Source organism: Ipomoea triloba, chromosome 10 (genome assembly GCF_003576645.1).
Source record: "Ipomoea triloba cultivar NCNSP0323 chromosome 10, ASM357664v1".
Taxonomy (NCBI): Eukaryota; Viridiplantae; Streptophyta; class Magnoliopsida; order Solanales; family Convolvulaceae; genus Ipomoea; species Ipomoea triloba.
The window spans coordinates 15,944,635-15,953,118 of NC_044925.1; the positions used below are offsets into that span (position 1 = coordinate 15,944,635).

General features: G+C 44.0%; 1 non-coding gene across 1 annotated transcript; it reads left to right on the plus strand.

Moving 5' to 3' along the window:
- The first annotated feature begins 8,111 nt into the window (after positions 1-8,111).
- TRNAS-CGA lies at positions 8,112-8,193 on the plus strand. The gene has a single exon. It is a non-coding gene; the product is annotated as a tRNA-Ser (tRNA).
- Positions 8,194-8,484: the final 291 nt, after the last annotated feature.

The following is an 8,484-nucleotide window of genomic DNA, read 5'->3' on the forward strand; positions in this document are numbered from 1 at the left end:
GAATAGATTTTGATGAAACCTTCGCTCCAGTGGCACGTCTCGAAGCCATACGCATCTTTCTCGCATATGCCGCCTTCAAAGATTTCAAAGTGTATCAAATGGATGTCAAGAGCGCTTTTCTGAACGGACTTCTCGAAGAAGAGGTGTACGTTGAACAACCTCCGGGTTTCTTGAAGGACGTGGGAGCTGACAAAGTATACAAATTAAAGAAGGCACTTTACGGCTTAAAACAAGCTCCGAGAGCTTGGTATGATACCTTATCCTCTTTTCTACTTCAGTGTGGGTTCACCAAAGGCCTAGTGGACAAAACATTGTTTAGAATTAAGGACGGGGATCACATCTTATTGGTGCAAATCTATGTGGACGATATCATTTTTGGAAGCACCAATCCAGACTTGTGCGAGAAGTTCTCCAGGTTGATGAAAGGGAAGTTCGAGATGAGCATGATGGGAGAACTAAACTACTTCCTTGGATTACAAGTGAGACAGCTTAAGGAAGGTATCTTCATCAATCAGGAGAAATACACCAAGGATCTGCTCAGAAAATATAATATAGAAGGGAAATCCTCAGTCAAAGTACCAATGGGAACCTCTCTACGTATCGATGTCGACAGTGAAGGTCGAGAGGTCGATCAGACTACTTATCGAGGTATCATCGGATCTCTTCTCTATTTTACTGCTAGTAGACCAGATATATCCTTTGCAGTAGGTGTATGTGCTAGGTTTCAGGCAAGTCCTAAGGAAAGTCACTTAAATGCATCTAAAAAGATTCTTAGATATCTCAAAGGTACGCAAAGTGTTGGACTTTGGTATTCGAGAGGTGGATCTTTCGAACTTATGGGTTATTCAGATGCGGACTTTGCCGGCTGTAAGATAGATCGAAAAAGCACATCAGGGACATGTCAGTTTCTAGGTGGAAGACTTGTCTCATGGTTTAGCAAGAAACAACATTCGATAGCTACAAGCACCGCTGAGGCAGAGTATGTAGCAGCTGGAAGTTGCTGTGCTCAGGTTTTATGGATGAAGCAACAATTACTGGATTATGGGGTTGAGTGTAAGGAGGTTAAGATCATGTGTGACAATACAAGTGCTATTGCCATCACCCACAATCCAGTGTTACATTCTAGAACAAAGCATATTGATATTAAGTATCACTTCATCCGAGACCATGTTGAGAGGAAGGACATTATTTTGGAATATGTTGCAACGGAGGAGCAACTAGCAGATATTTTCACAAAAGCGTTATGTGAAAATAGATTCTCTCAACTAAGGTTAGAATTGGGAATGATAGAATTGGGATGAATGGTCAAATCTTAGCTTCTTGTATTTAGTGCCATGAACTGTTTCGCATGTGAGGGGCGGTTTCATCAACTTTATGGCAGCTTTGGAGTTACACAAGCATTGAATGGTCATTCATATTACATCCCGTGACTCAAAAGTGATAACCTTATTGGGCTATAAATAAGAGGGTTTCTTTCAGAAGTTCATATCATCAACTTCCCATGGAGAAAAAGAAAAGAAAAGATGATGTTCCATTCTTTTATAGAGGAAAGAAACTGGCAGTCAAGTCCAAAGATTTTCAAGGAGAAAACTATCCAGAATCAACGAAGGGTGAACAGATTGCGGAGCTTCCTGATAATCCAAACAAGAATCATATTCCCATCCAAGGTGAATGGATCCCCAAATACGAGGAGATCCACAATGATGGGACACTGGAATCGGGAGGAGAGTCCTGCACAAGAGGAACTCTTACTGCTGCACATTCTGGAAAAGGGCCTTCCTCAACCAAATGGAGAACCAAGGGAAATGGAGAGGAAGACCAGATGGGACTTTCTGAGGTCAGCAGCAGTCAAAGGGGTGATCATACCTAATCCAAAGACCTTAAGAGGATTAGCGATGAAGATGGTCACTCCCAACTACAGTAAGCAGCTCCGGAGAGAAGAACAAGAAAAGGGAATAGCCACCCCTAGTTCTGTTAGTAGACAAATAGGACTTTAGATGGCTAGTTCCTGCTTTAACGATAGATTCCTATTAGGCTGACCAAGGCCAAACAAAAGTTTCTAAGGAATCTAATAGGATATTGATTCATATGTAATGTATCTGGAAATCACTAAATGAACTTAAGGATATGTTCCAAGTGATATCTTTTAGATGAATCAAACTTGTTTCTCTCGCAATCTGTGTTCGAAAGGTAGTTCGAGAGGTCACCCGATCAGTTTGTCTATATACGTTATGTCTCGAAGAAGGGTAGTTCGAGAGGTCACTTCGAAAGATAACAAACTGATATCTCTGAACGGAGGAATAAGGAGGGTTAGGGATCAATCACTCAGGGGGAAGATCCTTAACCAGATCAAGACGGAGGAATAAGGAGGTTTAGGGATCAATCACTCAGGGGGAAGATCCTTAAACTCATGTGGAAGACAATTCACCTTCGAGAGGTGAATCCGATAAGTTCAACGAATATATGAAGGGAACGACTAACTTTGGATATTAATGCTAGCCAGGTGGGCACCGGTTACTGACGGTTTTCCATATTTAAAAATCTTTTCGTGATAAGTGGGAGCATGCTCATATAGTTACTATTCTTTAATACCCCACTACTGTTAAATTACCAAAAATACCCTTATTTTTCATATACGCTGACCGTTACTAGGGGTATTTCTGACCTTTTACTTCTTTAAAGAAAACCGGTATCCTTCCTTGGGTCAAGCTCTCAACCCTACCCATATATCCAACCCGAATCCACACGATATAAAAGCCAAATCCTTCTTCTTTACCCGGATTCAAGCTAAAACCGTTTACCCAAAATCCCCAAATCCTAAACGCAGTACACATTCCCTCCAAAACATCTAACCTTCATCAATGGCGTCCCAATCCTCTACATCAACCTCATCTTCCGACACATATCAGAGGGAGTTGCTACACATTCGCTCTCAGATCAAACAAGTCAAGGCGGGGAGTATCCTTGACAGAAACGGCTTCATCACCAACTCCCCTAATCCAAAAATGGCGAAAAAGGTCCTGAAGAAGTTTGAGAAAGCAGGACTGATGAAATACATGACACACGACTACCGAACCATTCACGCCCTCGACTTCACAGAATGGTTCGCAAATGCCAAGGTCACGAAGGGTAAAATCGAAAGCCGCTTTAATGATTTTCCCATCACAACATCTGTAGGTGACCTAAGAGCGGTATTTGATTTCGCGTCATCGGAGGAAGCAGTCAAGCATCTATCGGATTACGACTTGGACAAGCAAGCCTTCTGGGAGAAAATCCGACTAGCGACTGCACCACCCAGAGCAACCTCTGCCCTTCGCAAGTACCACCTAAAGGAGAGGTTTGCTCTCGCTGCCGACCTAATCATGAAGTTTGTGCTCGGCAAGGTGTCCGGAACTGACGAGGTTAGTCTAGACCTCCTCAAAATCCTCCATGCCATTTGGAACAACAACAAGCTGGACTGGGAACATATTATCTTCAACTTCCTCCAACAGCAAGTGATACGCTCAGTCTCCAACACCAACCTGTCGATCAGTAAAAAGGTTGGTTTCGGCTTTGTTGTGCAATTTCTCCTAAGCCTGAAGGGCTTCGAACTGAGGGAGGGAAAAGAGATTCATCGAAATACCTATATGGGTAGGACGAAATCTCTAGTCCCCAAAACTAAAGGTGTTAAGGCTGCACCTTCTCCCTCACAGCCAAAAGGAAGGGGCAAAAGGAAAGCCCAAACCGAGGAAAAGAATTCTGATGATGAACCTCTCGATGTACTGATACAAAGGGTTCGTCTGCCAAAGAGGGCTAAGAAAGCCAAAACTGCTGTTGTCACCCAGATCCGAGAGGTAACACCATCTGTTGTTCAAGTACCGTTTGAGGACAGGGCACAAGCCCAGGGGGAACCTCAGGCTACACTGGCCACTGAGGTTGAGAGAGTACCCCCTACCAGGTCCCTGTCAGCAGCTTTCTCTGTCGGTCTGCACGCTGGTGATGATGCTGAGGGAGATGTTGACTCTGTTGGTTTATCTCGAGAGATTGCTCGAGAGGTTGAAGGTACTGGATCAGTGATCCAGTACAAGGGGGTGCAGAAGAACCACGTGAGATGGTTCGAGAGACAGACTACACAGTCAGGGTGGGAGATGATCTCTTGGAGCATAGTCGAGAGATCACAGCTCAGATAGACGAAGCAATTTCTGCCACTGAAATCATCTCTGATGGGCGGGATGACTTATATGAAGAAGTTTCCACTCAGTTGGCAGTGGAAGCACCCACTCTTGATGACTTCTCCAAGGTGATCAGGTGGATCAACTGGAGAACCAGTTCTTTCACTCAATTGATGAGTCAAGCAGCTGAAACGGAGGCAGAAGAGCAGTTTGCACTCCAGTGGTTGGGCATCTCCGAGATCCCAGCTCAACAACTGATGGATCTTGCCCACGAAACACAAGTAATGAAGCTGAACAGTGGAAGAACTGATAAAGGGAAGGGCATAGCAGTTGATGCACCAGAAGTTGAAGCTGAGCCTGAAGAAGATCCTGAAACAGAAGCTCGATTTCAAGAAGAAATAAGGCTGGCCACTGCCATCTCCTTGGGACAAAACATTGAATTCACGAGAGGTCCAGGAGAGACCTCTGGGGTTGCTCACGATGATATCGCAACAGCCGCAATCCCACTGTCCCAAGTCAGCAACTCTGCTCTGAACGAACAGGTAGAAGCTTCGAGAGGTGAANATTTCGAGAAGATATCAGGCTCGCCACTGCCATCTCCTTGGGACAGAACGTTGAGTTCACGAGAGGTCCAGGAGAGACCTCTGGGGTTGCTCACGATGATATCGCAACAGCCGCAATCCCACTGTCCCAAGTCAGCAACTCTGCTCTGAACGAACAGGTAGAAGCTTCGAGAGGTGAATCCGAGACCTCTGAAGCACTTCAAGTGGCACCCAACACCGTTCTACTTTTGCCACCACCTGCGTCCACACCCTCGAACACTACAGATGAAGTACAGACAATTCGAGAGGGTGAAGTTCCGTTGCTCACACTGCCACAGACAATTCGAGAGGGTGAAGTTCCGTTGCTCACACTGCCACAGACAATTCGAGAGGGTGAAGTTCCGTTGCTCACACTGCCAGGTTTAATTCGAGAGGGTGAAGTTCCGTTGCTCACACTGCCAGGTTTTCCTACTGCTCCTGAAATAATCATCATCCCAGACTCAGGTTTTCCTACTGCTCCTGAAATAATCATCATCCCAGACTCATCGGAGCAGACCGAAGAGTAGCACAATGAGCAACATGAGCAGAATGTTCCAAGTTCTGCTGGTTCGAGAAGTGCTGAGGAGGACGATGAAACTATCGAAGGTGGAAACAGGGAAGCACCTATCGAAACCTCGTCTCCAATTCCACCAGCAGATGACCAAGTTCCCAGCACTGGTTCGAGAAGTGATGCTGAAAGGGAACTTCTATTGGATGGAAACCGGGAAGCGTCCAATACCGAAGAACCCTCTCCGGCTGATCCTATCTCCACAGTTGCTGAAGCTGAGGCTCCAGGTTCGAGAGGTGAGGAGCAAGATGTGATCCATCCCTCAGGTGGAAACCGGGAAGCACCTGACATAGAGCTACCTTCGAGCTCTGAACCCAGTGTCCCTGTGGCTCCTCAGACAATAAATCGAGAGGTGGACTCGCAACTGCAAGTCATGGGTGGAAATCTGGAAGCACCCAAGTCCCCTCCGACAAAAGGTACATCTCGATCCTCATCTCCTACTTCTGACTATGATCAACAGGCCGAAGAAGTCTTCATTGGCGAAGTGCGTCAATTCATGGCTGATCAATCTCAGAAGATGGCTCAGCTCGAAAGAATACTCATTGTGGTCCGCAATGCTGCAATGCCTGCTGCTGGCACAAGTGAATCCCAAGGCCGTCATGCCGAACTTCTCGAACAGGCGATATGGGCTGAGGATGCAGCACGGAAAGCCACTGATGAAGCTGCTGTAGCTCGAGCAGAGGCTGCAAGTGCGAGGGCTGAATTAGCCGAGATGCGAGCAGAGCTTCGAGCCTTTCAACATTCCAGTGAACTTCGACAGGATGTAATGAAAGCCATACTCGATGACCTGTCGAACCAAGTGCCTGCCCAACTTCAAGCCATCTTCGAAGGTATGTCCATCCTTCTTTCCCGTGCTGATGATGCCAACAAGGGGGAAAATAAAGGGAAAAAGAAGGGGGATACAACAAGCAAGAAAAGGGCAGCAAGTGAACCGGCTGGACCACCTCCGAAAATACCAAGAAATATGAGCAAAGCAGTGGAGGATGCTAAACGAGCAGAAAATCTAAGGGTCCAGCGCACACTGGAAATGGAGAAAAGGAGAGAAGAGGACAGAGAAAGAAGAAGAAAAAGACAAGAACAACAGTCAGAAGAAGAAAGGAAGATAGATCTTCTCATGACAAACTTTAAGTTCGGGAACAGAGAAGACACTGAACAAATTCTGACTCTGGAGATATTCAAGCTTCTGAAAATCACTGGATATCTACTCACAGCAATATGTCTCCAGAAGAATGCATTGTCTGGTGGAAAGATGGAGTAATTGATGGTGAGTTCGTGGGGGAAGCCTACAGGAACTACAGGCATCTAGATGTCACAGATGAATACATAAGCCTGGTAAATCCGAAAGACCCCATCAAGACACGAGAAGCCATTAACAAGAAGAGGAAAGCCAACAAGAAGTAAGCTCTCGTGGTCCAAACTCCATCTTATTTCAATGTATTGATGTTTATGTTGCTCTTGGTCTTATTTCTTTGAAACTTTTCTACTAAACTCTGCTTTGTAAACATTCCCTTTTTATAATCATATATATCTTTTGCTGGGGGTGTTGCGTGAGTTNTCCTGAGGCTTGACGCGGGCTTGGTGATCAAAGGTCAAGTGCTCGAGAGGTGGAGTAACAAGAAGCGGGGCGAAAAACCTGAGGCTTGAGGCGGGCTTCGTGATCAAAGCTCAAGCGCTCGATATTGTACTAAAAGGGAAGTTTTTAGTGCAATCCTTCCAGGGAGTTTCTGGAAGAAGAGTGGATGTAGGCGGGTTGGCCGAACCACTTAAAAATCTCTCTTGCATTTACTTACTGCTTTTATCTCTCGCTAACCTCTCGATTGCACTACATATAAACACACCTCTCGAACTAACTCAAACTCGTGCTAACTAAAAGGGGATAACATTTCCGCTGCGCATAAAACTTTGTCTTCACCTCGTGAGGTATCGAACCTAAACATCCTAAGTTCAATACACACGAGAGGTCGAAAAGATTTGCAAAATCTTATACAAGTCTATTCACCCCCCCCTCTAGACTTGTACCCCATCCCCTTGGGACCAACAGAGACCATCCTATTTATACTAACTATGTCGGTCTAGCACTTAATGTCCAGCTGCAAGTTGGTTTGACGTGGCGTCTTCTCGTTGGCTTGGTCAGACAGTTGCCCTGCAGCTACGCGTAGGTTAATTGATCAAGGAGGCAAAGCCGTCATGTCCTACAGCTACTGGATCCTACGGATCAGGTGGTACGACTCTGCTAGTATATGACTGATTGACACTCTGCTGGATCCTATGGACCGAGTATTTCCTAACCATAGGATTGCCATAGTGATTTGTATAGAGATGTTTGATAAAGCTAGTTATTTATTACAGTATTAGCGGTTAACATGTCAAAAGACAAACATGGACATGCGTATTTTCATTAATTATATACTAATTTTTAAGTATAAAAATTAAAGTTAATAAATAATGCAACTATTTAACCAAATAAATATAAATAATTTTTAATTATTAATTATTTAATATTTATAAATTTATGAATATAATATAATTATAAAAATAAATAAATAAGTAAAAGAACGAGTAAAAAAATAAAAGTATGAAACTGGACGATGTGCCTATTGTAAAGAAATGCTAGGGGAGCGAGCCTCATGCTTACTTTTAAAGTTGTCATCTTCTTCTCTCATGCTTGGGAATTCTAACTCCCCTTTGGAAGCGATGCTTATTGTAGTAAGCATTGAATGCCCTAAGGCATTTTGAGAATAAACATGAGTTTTTCCCCCAAATGCTAATAGAAAACCACTACTATTTTCAAAATTAGTGATTTGTTGAAGTGTTAATATGTTCGAGTGGTTAAAGAGACAGACTCGAAATCTGTTGGGCTTTGCCTGCGCAGGTTCAAATCCTGCTATTGACGTTTAATATTAGTGGGATAATAATAATATAACTTAAACAATGTGTATTTTAGTTATTTTTTTACTAAGTCAAATAATTAAGTTGGTAAAAAAGCTACTTTGAAATTAAAAGTTTTATTTTACTAGCACCCCCAAATCACTATGGCTGTACGGATTAGTCCTTGTGTGTATTTACCTATCACGAGTTCCCCACTTCTTGATGAATTCGCGAGAATCGTCGGGTTCGAGAAATTAAAATATTTTCCTTGTAATTTGTTCCAATCGACTTGTCACGAGCAATGCCCCCTCCGATC